At 36.2% G+C, this 15,902-nt stretch overlaps 1 pseudogene; it reads right to left on the bottom strand.

Annotated features, from left to right (window-relative positions):
• Window positions 1-5,438: 5,438 nt before the first annotated feature.
• LOC139016019 (ribosome biogenesis protein BRX1 homolog pseudogene) lies at window positions 5,439-15,656 on the bottom strand (annotated as a pseudogene).
• Between the last annotated feature and the right edge of the window lie 246 nt (window positions 15,657-15,902).

The following is a 15,902-nucleotide window of genomic DNA, read 5'->3' as shown; positions in this document are numbered from 1 at the left end:
TGATTTACAGTAAGCACTCAGTGATAGTTATTTTTTTAATATGTTTTTATTTATTTTTAGAGGAAGAGGAAGGGAGAGGGATAGAGAGATAGAAACATCCATGAGAGAGGAACATCATCGATTGGCTGCTCCTGCATGGCCCCTCCTGAGGATTGAGCCTGCAACCAAGGGATGTGCCCAGGACTCTTCAGTCCACAGGCCGATACTCTGTCCACTGAGCCAAAGTGGCTAGGGCCTTGAATTAGCTTTTAAACTTTTTTTCCATAGGCCCAGTTCTTACTTCATCCCTTCCAGCATGTCCTCTTTACTGATGCCTGAGCACATGGACCTTGCCGCTTCATTATGCTTACCACACCATACTGTGATTATTTGCTTATGTGTCTTCTCCTCTAACAAGCTTCTGTAGTCCCAGCTCCAGTATAATGTCTGGGAGATAGTAGTTGCTCAATAAATGTTTATTGAATTGGTCTGTTGAACTTTTTAGTAGTGTCTTAAAATCAGTTAGATGCAAAAATTGAAAGGAAGATGGTGAATGTGACAGTTACATGGTCTAAAAATTTAGAAGACTATAATTTCCTTGAAAGCAGAAATCATAACTTTTAAATTTTATTTTCATTGTACCTAAGAGTTGCCAGTCAGAACATAAATTATCATAGAATTAAACTGAATAAATTGATAATAGTCAAGAATTGAGTCAACAAGTATTGGTGGGTGAAAGTAGAAGAAGCTAAACTTTGGATTTTTGAAAATTCTCAAATTTAAAAATTAGAGTTAATTGGTTGCTTTTAAAAATACAACTGATCTCATTGAATATTATCATGTTTCTACTTGACTCTGATATTCTGGAATTATTCTCAGACTTTTTTTTTAATTTCTCATAACTTTTGAATCTCAATTTTATTGCTTATTCCTACTTACTTTCTTCTATCTTCAATGTTCATTAAGATCAAATTTCCCCTTCCATGAAGCTTTCCCTGACTGTTCAATTAATACTCTATCTCCTTTATAAACTTGACTAGCCTTAACTATTGTGCAGTGGGGAAGGTTATGTGCTTTGCTATTGAAATGCTTAAGAGCCAAATGTTGTAACCAGATTTCTTGAGTTAGAATCCCAGCTGTACCACTTCTGAGCAAATGTCTTAGCTTTTGTGGGATTCAATTTCTCTTCTATACAATAAAGATAATCAGTAGTTCCAGACTTATTGGATTGTTATTTTGTCATGAAGATTAAATGGGTTAATATATGTAACTAGAGGCCTGGTGCACAAAATTCATGCACTTGTGTCCCTTAGCCTGGCCTATGCCCTCTCGCAGTCTGGGAACCCTTGGGGGATGTATGACAGCTGTCAGTAGGACATCCTTAGCGCTGCCATTGAGGTGGGAGAGGCTCCCACCACCACCATTGCACTCACCAGCTGTGATCCCAGCTTCTGGCTGAGCGGCGCTCCCCCTGTGGCAGTGCACTGACCACCAGGGAGCAGCTCCTGTGTTGAACGTCTGCCCCTTGTTGGTCGGTGCATGTCATAGTGACTGGTCTTCCCCTGTTGGGCCGAAACTGGCTTTCTGACATCCCCTGAGGGGTCCCAGATTGCGAAAGGGCCAGGTCGAGGGACCCTACTGGTGCATGATCGGGCCCAGGGAGGAACCCAAGGAGGTTGGCCAGCCAGGGAGGGGCCATGGGAGGGCTCCAGGGCGTGTCCGGCCCCTCTCGCTCAGTCCCAATTGGCCAGACCCCAGCAGCAAGCTAACCTACTGGTTGGAGCGTCTGCCCTCTGGTGGTCAGTGCATGTCATTGCGAGTGTTTGAGCGGCCTTAGCATATTATGCTTTGATTGGTTGAACGGCTGACCAGACACTTAGCATATTAGGCTTTTATTATATAGTATTACTTGGAACAGTGTCTGGAGCATACTAAGTGCTATATAAGTGTTAATGTTTTTTCTCTTTTTATTATATCTGCAAAATTTTTTAACTCCTTAAGTTTAATATGTTATCCTAAAATTAGGATGAAATATGTACTTCATTAAAACGAACATAAACAGACCAGTGAGAAATAGTGTGAGGTAATGGCTAGGAGCATAATCACTGGAGCCAGACTACCAGAGTCTAAATGCCAGTTCTGTCACTTATTGGTTGTGTCACATATGACAAGTTACTTTAAGACTCATGACCTCTCATACCTTCAATATTCTTCCCTTTAAAACTCTGCATAATAGAGCATCTAATAGGATTATGCTGAGAATAAAAAGAGTTAATGTATGTAAAGTGGCTAGAAAAGTGACTGATACATCATTACAACTACTCAAAAAGGTTTTGCTATTTTTATTAAACCACCCAGACTAATAAATTATCACATATTTCAATATATTACTTTTAATACAAGTTTTGTTTTTCTCTTAGATTATCAACTGTCAAATGGGTACTTCCCTTTCACCCTACCCTCCAACATCCTGATTTAGGTCAAGGCTGTATCCTTTATTCTTTGTGTAAACTTGTGCAAGTGATACTGAACTTTACCTATCTATAAATTGAACTTGAATTTAAACGAGGCTTAAATAAACTTGATATGTATTTAATTACCGTGCAACAAGATGCCAAGAAGTAGGCAATTGTTGGGCCTGGTTCAATGTCTCAAGGATTTCAGGGTCAAAGTCTTGTGAGATTTCAAGACTTCTTTTCATCATTGAAAGATCACTGCTTTGTTGTCTCCACTCTCTATGGATACATTCATCAAGATGAAAAAGTAATGGAGGAGAAGGAGCAAGGTGTTGTATAAAGAAACACACTTTCCTGATATCTCTAGGACTTCTATATACTTTCCTTGGTTGGATTGGCACATGGCCTGTGCTACATGCAAGGTTGTCTAAGAAGATTAATTTTTAGCTTTAATATATAAGAAATAAGAGAAAACAGGGATGGACTAAATGTTGATGAGTTTATTTACTGTATAAGTAGACTTATTTCATAAGGCTTTTACACACAAATGATTTAATGGGTGTAAACTTGCTTTTTAAACTTTGTAAAAAGAAATGTGGAAAAATAGAAACAGATATTGAATTTCCTAGAACATTTAATTCTCAGCATATTGAACATGATTCTTCCTAAGAAAGAAATAATATATAACATTTTGATAATAGTTAATTTTCTATTTACAAAGTTAAATTATTTTATTTCTCTCAAAACACTGTAAGTTTAAGTTCAGTTTTTTAAAATGTAATTTAATCCTTATTTAATCATAAATATTATTTGAAATTGGAGAAATACTGATAAACGATTTTTTTCACTCATTCATGCAATATAATGCAGTAAATGGGTTCCAGAAAATCTAGACTTATAAACGCTGGATCACATTATTGCAAATTTAATAAGACCATTAAATACTTATGGTGCTTATGGTCTAACACACCTACCAAGAATTTTGATTCCAACTGTGGTTTGGCATTACCTGGTATCAGATGTGCACACTGGCTTCGTTGTCAATGGAATTAATGCTTGTTCTTGTGGCTGTGGTGAAACATCTGTAAGAGTAGCAATGTGTTCAGTAATATTATAGTCATTTAATTCCCCTATTTTTTCTGGTGCAAGGAGAACAGGTTGGGAGACATGCTGGGAAGGTCAAGAGACACCTTTTGTGAGATAAGGTTGCCTGTCCCACAACCTGTGGTTAGTCTTTCAACCCTCTGTTCCAGTCTCATCCCTCCCTCCAAATGTAAGAACTTAACCTCACTTTTTTGGGCATTAGGGGCTGGGTGAATTTACCTCATTATGGGATTTTATTACAAATACGACTTAGTACCTATTATGTGGTAGGCACTGTATTTAGAACCAGGGGACTGTTGGTAAATGAACAAATAAATATATAATTATTAATTTGGATAAATGTTGTGACAAATGTTTTTTTGTTTTTTTTTTGTTTTTTTAAATATATTTTATTGATTTTTTACAGAGAGGAAGGGAGAGAGATAGAGAGTTAGAAATATTGATGAGAGAGAAACATTGATCAGCTGCCTCCTGCACACCTCCTACTGGGGATGTGCCCACAACCCAGGTACATGCCCTTGACCGGAATCGAACCCGGGACCTTTCAGTCCACAGGCCGACGCTCTATCCACTGAGCCAAACCGGTTTCGGCTGTGACAAATGTTAATGAAGCACTCCAATAAGGGGGAAAAAATGGCACCAATACAATGGTTGGAAAATGACTTGGTGTTGTGGAAGTTACATTTAAGGTAAAAACTGAAGGATAAGAGAGTATATCAATACTCCTTGCAGCAAACAGATGAATAACCTAAGTGGTTAGTTAATAAGCATCTTTAAGCAAAGGAACAGTTTAAGAGGAATGGCATGGTATAAGAAAACCTTATGGTATAATGCAGCACTTCAGGTCTCCTAATAATGTGTGTTGGGATGGAAGGGGGAGTACAGAACTTACTACCCCTTGAAGAGGCCAGGAAAAGGGGCAATTATTCTGGAATCTGGGTGGAGAGGAATACTCATAAAATTTTTGTATGTGTTGTAGAATGATACAACCACATCCTGGGAAGGCAATTTGTACTACGTGTTCACATGATCATATGTTTTTATAAATTTGAAAAAAAAACAACAAAAAACCCATGAATACATTTTAGCTACAATCAGTCATTTTCCTTTCTGAATTCCCCCTCTTTCATGCTGTCTATTAATGGCCATTTTAGGGATCCAGCCAATGTGAATTTTAAATGATTGAGATATTTGGATTTACCGGGCTTTATATGTGGTTTGTAATCACTTTCATAGACGTTAAGTTATATTTAGCCATTCATGTGTAATGCTGTTCAGCAAAACTTCTATTACTCATTTGCTGACTCACTCTGCTTAAGTGACAAATCCAGAAGTCTAATCATTGATATCTTAGGGTGCTAAGTACTGGGTACTAAGTACTAGAAATATTTTGAGTAGTGGAAGAGAAAGTAATGGGTTTTAAAATGCAAAAAGCCAAAAGCTAGTCTGTGGAAAACCCAACATTCAAAAAGGTTAAAATTTGGAGCAGAAGAGTAGATATCTTTGATGCCTTGCCAATTGAAAATATCTGTGAGAAATATATTTAAAAATGCAGAGAATAAAGTTAAAATAATACCACACATCTTTTTATTTTATGGTGGAAATTGTACAAAATATAATTTACCAGTGTTCCTGTGTTTGTAGAACACCAAACTAAGCAATAATGTAAACATCTATGTAAATTATAATACATATTTTACAAATCCCAACTATCAATATTTTTTTGAGGTCTAGTGATATTTTATTTAGAAAAACAGATACCACTGAAGCCACAAGATTTTATTTTTTTCTTTTAAATGCCACACTAATTAGGTGTAAGATAGTCCTGAATAGTAAGAGTATTTACACATTGAATACAAAATAAATATAAAGTAACTGAAAAATTAGTTATCCAATGATTCATCTTGCATTTCCACTGTTCACCTTCTGTTTCATTTTTCTTTGTCTTTTGTAAACACTTTTCTTTCTTGCTTTTAAATCAACTTTTGGCTCTGGTTTTACCCACTATATTTCTATAGGTTTTTCCTCAGCTGATGTAACAAAAACATTTGCAGTGGTATCATGTGGAAGGATAGTCTTTGGTTCTTTCTCAGTTTGGGGGCCTCTTTAACTTGCTGTTTCTCCTTGTATTTTGCAGCTGGGATGGATCTTATGCATGTCTTACGCTAATGCATGTTTGGTGACTGGTAGTGAGGATTTTCATATAAAGTTGGTCCTCCAAAACTTCCCTGGAAAGTCTTTGAGATTTAAGATGAAACAAAGTCCTATTTCTATAAGAGCAGCATCTTCTCTGATCTGAAAGTTCCGAAACCATATCCTATTATCCAAAACAGTGAAAGTAAACACGTGGTCCACAAATGGTTGGTTTTTGGGATGGTAGCCTGGTGTACTAAAGATCAGAATTAAGAGTTCTTTTAACAAAGCATAATATGGTAATTCATCAAAAGCAGGGTCAAAAGACAAAAGGGGCCGAGAACCTTTCAAACGGTTTCCAGTCATCTTTAGTTCAGGGAAGGTCTGAATGTTTTGAAGTAGGAATTGAGCAGGTGGTCCATGATGTGAATTAGAAAGTCACATATAGAGATCTTGTTTCTTCTTACCTTCAAAATAGATACATTTATTGCAGTTTTTCATTTCACAAAGCTCATTAATCACAAATAACTTATCTTTACGATCCATTTTAGTATCTGCTTTAGAATGAGGCATCAACATTCCTAAGTCTTGCATTAAATGTCTTGCTCTGGAATTTATTCCTCTGGAAGAAAAGATGAGAATCTGTTCCTTATTTTTCCACTTGCCTTTGCAAAAGGGGCCTGGGGTGCGATTTCTGTCTTCTTCCTCCGCCTTCTCTGCCTTGTCAGGCTGCTTAGCTGGAGGCCGGGCATCTTTTTCTGTTCTTTCTTGGCCTCTTCATCGGGATTGTGGGACTGCCAGGCCTCCATGCTGCTTCCTCTTGGTCTACCAATATTTTTTAACAACACTGGTAGATAGAATAATTATCTTTCTGTTCACTTGATGGAAAATGTTTTCATGAAATCAGTGTCACATGCAGAGGTGATTAAAGAATATGCAACCACATGCATATAAGCATAACCAATGGACACAGACAACAAGGGGTGAGGGTGAGGGCAGGACTGGGGGTTGCGGGGGGAATGGTGGGATAAGCACACATTTGTAATACCTTAATCAATCAAGGGGAAAAAAAGAATATGCAACCGCGTAATATATTAGAGACATGTCAATATTATTACTTTATCTCCTAGATTTTTTAATTTTTGTGATATTTGTCACGCCTTAGTTAATTTTTATATGTGACTTCTCTTCTTAGTGTAAATATTTATACTTCTATCAAATATTATGTTCATAATATTGTTTTCTTCTTATATTGGCTCCACAAAACTTAATCTGCCCTTGAACCAAGGGTGTTTTCTGAATAATTATCTTCTCCAGTAAAGAAGGAGATAAGGAACACTTAACAAGCTTCCGATGATTTACCTTACTTGCCCTTAATAAAACCTTCTTAAACTGGTGGCATAAATTGAACCATTTCTGGGAAGATACTGCCTACTTTGTTGTTAGAAAAATGCCAGCAACCTTCCATGATCAATTATACTCTTTCATTCGCAGGAAGTAAAACGCCTTGTGTGAGAGAGAACTGATTCCAACTAATGACTATCCTGAAAACAGATCTCCGTGACATCATGTAAGTAAATTAGTAAGACAGTTTATTCTAAATATTCTCTTGTATTGAAGCCATTACATAAAAATACACATAAAAGGTAATATTTTCAAGAAAATTTTCATCTAATAAATCATATCTCACTCAGAAGCATATTCATTGTTTGTGTTCAGTATTGAGAAGCCTTACCAATGGCTCATAATTGTTATTAACCTTATGATATCTACATTTAGCTATTAGCATAATTGGTTAAATTATATTAATTATTGGTTAAAAAACACACCAGATTATTTTAATTTTCTATCTATGTTAATCTAAAACATATTCTTCTATTTCTAAGTCAAATCTTTGGGAAAATATATGTAAGGAACAGTGTTGAAATGCTGCTACATTTGTCCTTCAGACTTTAGGAACATTGCAAAGAATGTGTGTCTACATATAAAGCTCAAAATATAAGTCATTGTTATTTGTCATCCAAGTATGTATGTCCTTTGGTGAATAGATTTGCTTCCACAGAACAGAGTGATATGTTTAAAACATGAAACTGATTATCACTCATATACTTAGCTTCTTCATTATCTCCTCATGTCTCTAGAATAGAATTGGAACCCCTTAACACATCTCCAGGCCCTGACTCATTTCTCAGTACTCTGCCATTTCATACTGTACCATGTCATAATATCTGATTATTTGCATAACATTGTCTACTGCTTTGGCCTCCTTGCACATTTGTATTTAGTAAGGACAGTACTTATGGTTATTTTAATCAAATTTCATATATTTGGAATAATACTTTTTCTATTAAACGAAGCTTTTGAAAAGATGATGCAGGTGTTATAAGACTGGTAATTAGTTTTACTAATGTAAATATAATTATATAAATTGATCTAATATTGAGATATTAAATATTTTTCATTTTAAAATAATTCTTGCTTGACTTCAGATATGGTTTGAGCATCTAAAATCAAAGATGAATATGTTAAATAATAACACAAAACATTTCCAAGTTTTAAGCATCTTTCTATTAGAATACCTTTGTCATAAATCACATTTTTATATATGTGACTGTTTAATATATATGAATAGCACAAATATACAATATATATAAACAGTGCAAATTTTTAAATCATTTTTTTAAATCTAGGAGAAAGATAAAGTTTAAATTTTTTAATGTAAATTATTTCCATATTATTTGTATTATAAGAATTATGTTTTTAAAGGGATGGAAAAGATTTTTCCACTTAACATTTTTATGCAATTTTTATACATTTAACAGACTAATAAAATTCCCAAGTAGTTATTCACAAGTTGCTACACAGAAGCAACCATCAAAGAAATGTTTACCTTGAAACATTATACAACCTAGAATTTCTATATCTTATGAATGAATAAATAATGGCCTTATAGTCTATTGTTGATTCACTCCTGTATTCCAAAAAGGCTAGATGCAAATACTGTGGACTTAAAAAAAGCAAACAACTTTATAGCAAACAATTATAAAAGTAAATTTTATGTTTATGCTTTTATCTATTAATAAAAAGTAATATATGTTTGTATATCATTATTTATCCGTGAATTTAAATTTAAAAAGTAAGTCAATTTTTTTTGCATTACATCTATAGTGAATACATTTGTAACAATGTAAAGTTTTAATGTTTAAAAGGAGATGAAAATAAATTTACCTTACTGCCTATATTACTAGATTACCTTTAAGTAAAAAATAAATAAATAAATAAACTAACAGTATTGGGAAAGCTGATATTTAAGTAGAAATATTTAAAAATTGCAAATATGTTATGGGCCTCATATACTGTCCAGGCTGAAAGAGCTTATGCCAAACCAGAGGCTGGGTGAAGGGTTTCACTGTGACTGGGTATTGACAAGGATCCCACATCAAATTACAGTATAAAAAATTACAGTCCAGAAGCTCGCTGGATGTCATGGCCAGGGTCAGGGGCAGTTCTAAGGGAAGTAGTCAAAGCTAGCAGAACTAACAAAAAGACAAGTCAAGAGGATGGAGGTGATGATGTATTCATTTTGAGTTCTTGGAAACCCACTCCCACAAGCTCATCAAAATTTGATAATAAAATGTAGTATGGGAAAATCAGTATAACATAATAAATCCTCACCAAAAATACAAATATTTTCAAGTCAAATTAAATACTGTAAGTCAGGCTACAGGTTTTACTTGACATAAAATAAAGCTAATAGATATTTAATTGACAAACTCGATGACTTGTTTCAGAAGTATTTTTTTTAGATCAAAGATGGTAAAGGATAGAGTTACAAAGAACAATAGCTTTGAAATAGTGCATAAGGAGTAAAATATATTTTCAATAGAATTATAAGGTGAAAAAATTTAAAATCTTCATCATAAGCATCCAGGGATGAATTCTTTATGATAGAATTTGATTGAAATAACTATTTTCTATTGATCTTGGAGTTATCCAGGCACCCTGCGTGTCAAAGCTCCATGCTACCAGACAAATGTAATAAATGTTATTGAAGAGAACCAATTAAATGTTCTCAAAGCAAACCAAATGGAAGCTAACGAATTAGAATGAAAATCAGAATATACTTTCTGATGACTTTGTTCTCAAATATGCAGTGGGAAAATAAATTAAAGCAGGGCCAAATAACACACACATATGAAGATAAACTAGTGGTGAAATAGGCTAAACTGTAAATGAGACAGACTCCAAGAGATTCATAACTAAGATAGTACCCAAATGAATGCCATTACTTTTTCCAGTATTTTCACCTTAGAAATTCATAAATCCCACAGCAGAATGGCTTGGCACAGTTATCAAATGGGATTGAAGTATACAAAGGCAGAGAGCCAGAGATTAAACCATTGTTTCAATCAACAAGAAATAGATTATTACAATTGCTATTAGAAAATTCAGATTGGATACTCTAAAAAATTTTTCAGAGCTGTAAAATATTACTAGATTTTCTTCTTTCTGTTTAACAAATAATTGAAATTGTCAACATTACTATTGAATGATACTTTTAGAGGAAAATCATTTTAATGACTTTGGCACAAAATTGTACAGGAATATATTCATAACTGATGTCTTTTTAAGGAATGACATTCAGGAGGTAATACAAAGTAAGGATTATGAGTATTTGGGGTTCAAATTAAAACTAAAACCTTTGACCAACGGATTGAGTTCTGCAAAATAGATAAAGGGTAAAAAGAGCTATTGATAACTATTTCAAAACTATCACTTTATGAAGATGCAATATTTCCCAATTTTACTACGAGAATATATTATGCTTATTTATATTTTTGAAAACATAATATTTAAATAAATGATAAAGCTACTCTATGCCCAGTATTAAATTAATGCAAACATTAAATTAATGTGGCCACATGACAAATAGAATCTAAAATTTTTCCACAAGCTACTAAACATTTGCATTTACAAAGATCAATCAATGCAAACCAGCTGGTAATATTTTAGCAGTTAGAAAAAATAGCAAATAGAAAATTTACTATTATTTATTTTGTTTATGTAAGATACCTATTTGACTTTCATGCAAGCATTAAAGTATTAACTTAGATCAAGAAGATATAATACGTAGGGAATAGACTTGTTATTTGGGGTAAGGTCAAACTATATATGTTATATTTAAAGAAATATGCAACTGTGTGTGTTCACACATTTTTTTTTTTTTTCTTTTTGGATAGTCAAACTTAGTTACATCTGAAAAGTGAAATTTTTGATGTAGTATAGATGGAAAAATATCATTTTCATATCTGCTTTTAAGACAATATAAGCAGGTCAGAATTAGAAAGATTCTGGCTGCTGACATTGAAAAATGTTGATTATAACATTACTAGAGGCCCAGTGCACGAATTCGTGCACAGGCGGGGTTTGGACAGCCAGGCCCCAATCAGAGGATCAGGGTGGGCCTGAAAGGAGGAGATGGTGGGAAGTTGGCCAGCCAGCCCACCCCAATCCAAGCCCAATCAGGGCTGGGCCATCCCCGCCCCCAACTGGTGTGGTGGGATGGAGCTGGCTGGGGGAGCAGCCATAAGCAGATCAGGGTGGTGGAGGCTGATCGAGGGTGGGGCTGGCCATGGAGAGTGGCTGTGGGTGGTGGGCCAGCTGGCCCCACCCCCAAATGAGGGGGCAATTGGAGGCCAACAGCCTGGGGGAGGGGCCATGGGTGGTTGGCTGGCTGGCCCTGCCCCTGATCAGGGTGGTGGGGGCCCATCTGGGGTGGGGCCAGCCAGGGGGAGGGCTGTAGGAGGTTTGCTGGACAGTCCCGCCCCCTATTGGGGTGGGGGGGCAATAAGAGGCAGGGTTGGCCAGGGGAATAGGCTGCAGGCAGATTGCAGTGGTGGGGGCCTATTGGGGGTGGAACTGGCCAGGGGGAGGGGCTGCAGGAGGTTGGCCAGCTGGCCCCACCCCCGATCTGGCCAGTTTGCTGGCCACAGTGGGTGTCATAGCAACTGGTCGTCTGGTTGTTACGGCATTATGGTCGCTGGCTTTTTATATATATATAGATCATGTGCTTATGATAATATTTTGGAAATAGATGGATATCATACATACAATTCTACTAGTATACATATCATCTTCATTTTGAATTTGTTTCATAATGGAAGGCTGAATAATGGCCACCCAAAGATGTCCATATCTTAATCCCAAATTTGTGAATCCTACTTTACATAATAAAGGGACCTTGTAGGTGTGATTAAGTTAAAGATCTTGTGATGACTTATTATCCTGGATTATGCAGGTGTACTGAATTTAATCAACAAGGGTCTTTATTAGGAAGAGGCAGGAGAATTAGAGCGAGAAGTAGGAGACATGACAACAGAAGCAAGCAAGAGGTTGAAATAATTCAATGAAGAGGCCAAGAACCAAGGAATGCAGGTGGCTTCTAGAAGCTGAAAAAAGTTAGGAAGCAAATTATTCAGAGGCCTCCAGAAGGAAGGGAGGCCTGCAGATTCCTTGATTTTAGGTTTCTGACTCCAGAACTGTAAAAAACACTTATTGAACATAGAATTAAATATTGTAGCATATCTCATCTTCCAGATGCATCAGATGATTTATAAATAATTTAAAATTTTGGACATTTAGGCTGATTCCAAAATTTTGCTCCATAAAAATTCTGTGACAAATTACATTGATAATTCACTGAAGATAGACTTCTTGAAAAGAGATTTCTAGATCAAAAGGCATAAACATTTTTCAAGTAAAATATATGTTGATGATTTGCTTTTAAAGGAGGTTGGGCCTCTCTCCTCAGCTCATTTAATTCCTTTCCTATCAGCACTGAGTATTAGTTATAATTTTATCTAATAATTTAAGTGAAAAAAATGGGCACTTCAAATTTGCATTCCTGATTATTGGTAAAGATTTTTTAAAATCATTGTACATTAGTTTTAGGCATGTTTCTTTTGCCTATTCCCCATCTTTTTTAGAAGTTTTCATAATGATTTATCAGTTCTAACCATATTTTTTAATAAATTCTATTTTGTTGAAAATTCATATTGTGACCATTACTGCATATATTTATTTGCCTGCCACATTGTTGTTCTTCAATGTTTAGAAAGAAATAATATTCAAAGTGCATAAAATTTGATAATATTTTAAATAGTCAATATAAAATTAAATACTAAAATTATTTTCATACGTTCTCAGAAGTTACAGTTCTCAAGTCTTCAAAAGTAATAGGCAAAATACTTAATATAATGACTAAATATCTATATTTAACCATATTTACTTAAAATGCTAGAACTTTTTATTTCTAAAATTTACTTAGATTTGTAAAATATTTTTGTAAGAATAAAAGTATTCACAAGTTTATCATTCAATATCCATTGGGCTTTAATTGTAAAGAACATGTATCATGTCTACATATGATTATTTAGCAATAATATAAATTATATTAATATTGCTAAATTTTCCTCTTTGTCTTGTGCAATACTTGCAAAATTCAACTGGGGACAAAATTCAACAAGTTTAGGAACTAAAATTGAACACAAAGGAAATCAAGAAAATGTATATTTAGCAACCACTGGGAAACCATACTTTGTTACACAAGAATCTAAGGCATTCATGCTTTCTAAGAGAAAGGATATTCAAGTTAGTTTGTGTTTTCCTTTACCTAAGTGCTCTGCTTCTCACATTTGCTCTATATCCCAATGTAGACTTTTCCTCCAGAGTCAACAAAGGTACTCTCATAAACCCTCATGATGTTTGGATTAAGACACTTCTAATTTCAAAATATGGGGGCAAGAAAAGTGAAGAAATACTCCCCTTGGACTTAAATAGCATTAGTCATGAGAGTAAATGTTAGGGTTACAGAATTGCTCACGTGTTCATTAATACATTTTTGGGGTGGATGTGTTCCTGAAGTTTTAGGCACTGTAAAGTGTAGGTCCGGGGAAGGGCCCTCTATACCAGGTGTAAGGATGGTCCTAGGAACTGTGTATGTGTAGTGTGTTAGATTGGGAGCCTGTACTGAGGGTGAGAAAGGCTTCTTGTCTTCTTTTAACAAAATATCTTTGTTTCCAACTTGAAAAGATGTGTATATTATTAATCTAGGGTTATTTTTATTATGTTAAAAAACCACTTAACAGCCCTGGCTGGTTTTGCTCAGTGGATAGTGTCAGCGTGAGGACTGAAGGGTCCTGGGTTCGATTCTGGTCAGGGGCACATGCCTGGGTTGCAGGCTCGATCCCCAGTAGGGGGCAAGCAGGAAGCAGTTGATCAATGATTCTCTCTCATCATTGATGTTTCTATCTCTCTCTCTTTCTCCCTTCCTCTCTGAAATCAATAAGAATATATTTTCAAAACAAACAAAAACCACCTAACATAAATTTTACCATTTTAATAATTTTTAAGTGTACTACATACAGTACCATAGTATATGCAACAAATCCTAGAACTTTCATTTTTTTTTAGAACTTTCATTTTTAAAAACTGATTTAGACGGACTTTTCTTTGTTGGAAGATATTTGTTTATTGATTCAACCCCCTTACTAATTATTGGTCTTCTCTGATTTTTAAAAAATATATTTTTCATTATCCAGTCTTGGCAGATTTCTAGAATTTTATCTCTTTTCCTCTAGATTGTCCATTGTTGGTGTATAATTATTCATAGTAGTCTCATGTGATCCTTTTTATTTCCATGGCATCAGTAATGTCTTCTCATTCTTTTCTGATTTCTGTTTTTTCAGTCTTACAGGAAATGAAAGTTTGTGTCCCTCCAAAATTCTCATGCTGAACTTCTAATTCCCAATATGATGATGTTAGGAAGTGGGGCCTTGGGGAGGTAATTAGGTAATGAGAATGGATCCCTTGTGAATGAGAATTGTGTCTTTCTGACGAGAGACACAGACAGCTTGTTTCCTTTCTTGACTCTCTACCATGTGAGAATACAAAACAGAAAATGGCCATCTGCAAAGTGGAAAGCTGGCCCTCGTCAGACAAAGCACCTGCTCACTCCTTCGTTTTGGAATCCCCAGCCTTCAGACTGTGAGAAATAAATGTTTGTTGTGTAGGCCACCCAGTTTATGGTACTTCTTTGTAGCAGCCTGCACTGACTAAGACATGGTCTCTATTTTTTTCTTATTTGGCTTAGCTAAGAGTTTGTTGATCTTTTTTTTTTTTTAAATAGCTCTTACAATGAAGATTCCAGTCAAGATAAGGTTATTTGCATGCCAGAGTGTATGTGATTGGTTCAGTCAATATAGGCCAGGTAGGGCCAGGCTAGCTGAACAAAAGTCCTATAAGTAAGGATATACAGAAGAAGCCATATCAAGGCTGGTAGTAGAGGTGGAGACTCCACAGGGCCTGGCCCCACACCCATGTGTGGAGGTTGAGAATCCAGAGGGATATCTCAGCTGCACAGGTTCCCTTTGAGCAGCAAGCCCAGGCTCACACTGGGCTCTTTAGCCCAGAGCACCAGGAAGAGGAGCCCCCACAACTGGCTGTGAAATTCAGCAGTAACTCTATTTATCCAGGTGAGAGGGAAGGCTGCTGGAAACATAGGCATAATCTTAAAGGGCCCTTTGCACAGACTTACACCTGGGCACTCACGCTGGGCTTAAGCTAAAGGGCAGTGGTCCAGGAAGCGCCACGGACATATAGGGAAAACCTGAGTTGTGTGGCTTCGTGGCGAGGTTTGGAGGGAGAGCCTTGCCCCCTCCCAGCCAAATCTGCACCTACATTAGTCTGGTCAACTCCACTAGCTCCACTCTGGTGACACTGCCAACCAAACTGCACACCGCTGGAGGCTATTTCGGTAGTGGGCAGGGGCCTTGCCTGCACTGTAACGTTTCTTAAAAATCTCTCAAAGGTTCACAGACCCTCAGGCTGACTTTGACGTACCTTGTGCCTTTTGCTTAGTAGTCCCAGGCTCATCACTTGCCAAATCTGAATCTGCATTAACCTGGGGAACACCACTTGCTCCATCCTGATAAATACCTGAGACCCTGCCTCACCCAATTCATGTAATACCTAAGGCTCTTTCAGCAGCTGAACCTTATGAGTAGCCAGCAGGCAATGGCATGACTCAGGACGCCCTATGACTTTTGCTGAACTGCCCTAGGCCTGATACAGTGGGTGGAAGCCAACCTTGGTTAACAGCAGTGTTTCTCCCACAAGCCTCCAGGTCCAGCACAGGTACCTGCCAACCACGTATCACCTTGTAGCTCCTAT

This window comes from Myotis yumanensis, unplaced genomic scaffold (genome assembly GCF_028538775.1).
Source record: "Myotis yumanensis isolate MYYU_CA2020_CCGP unplaced genomic scaffold, mMyoYum1.0.hap1 SCAF_9, whole genome shotgun sequence".
NCBI lineage: Eukaryota > Metazoa > Chordata > Mammalia > Chiroptera > Vespertilionidae > Myotis > Myotis yumanensis.
The sequence above is the reverse complement of the archived record's forward strand: the minus strand, read 5'-3'. Positions and strand labels throughout refer to the sequence as shown.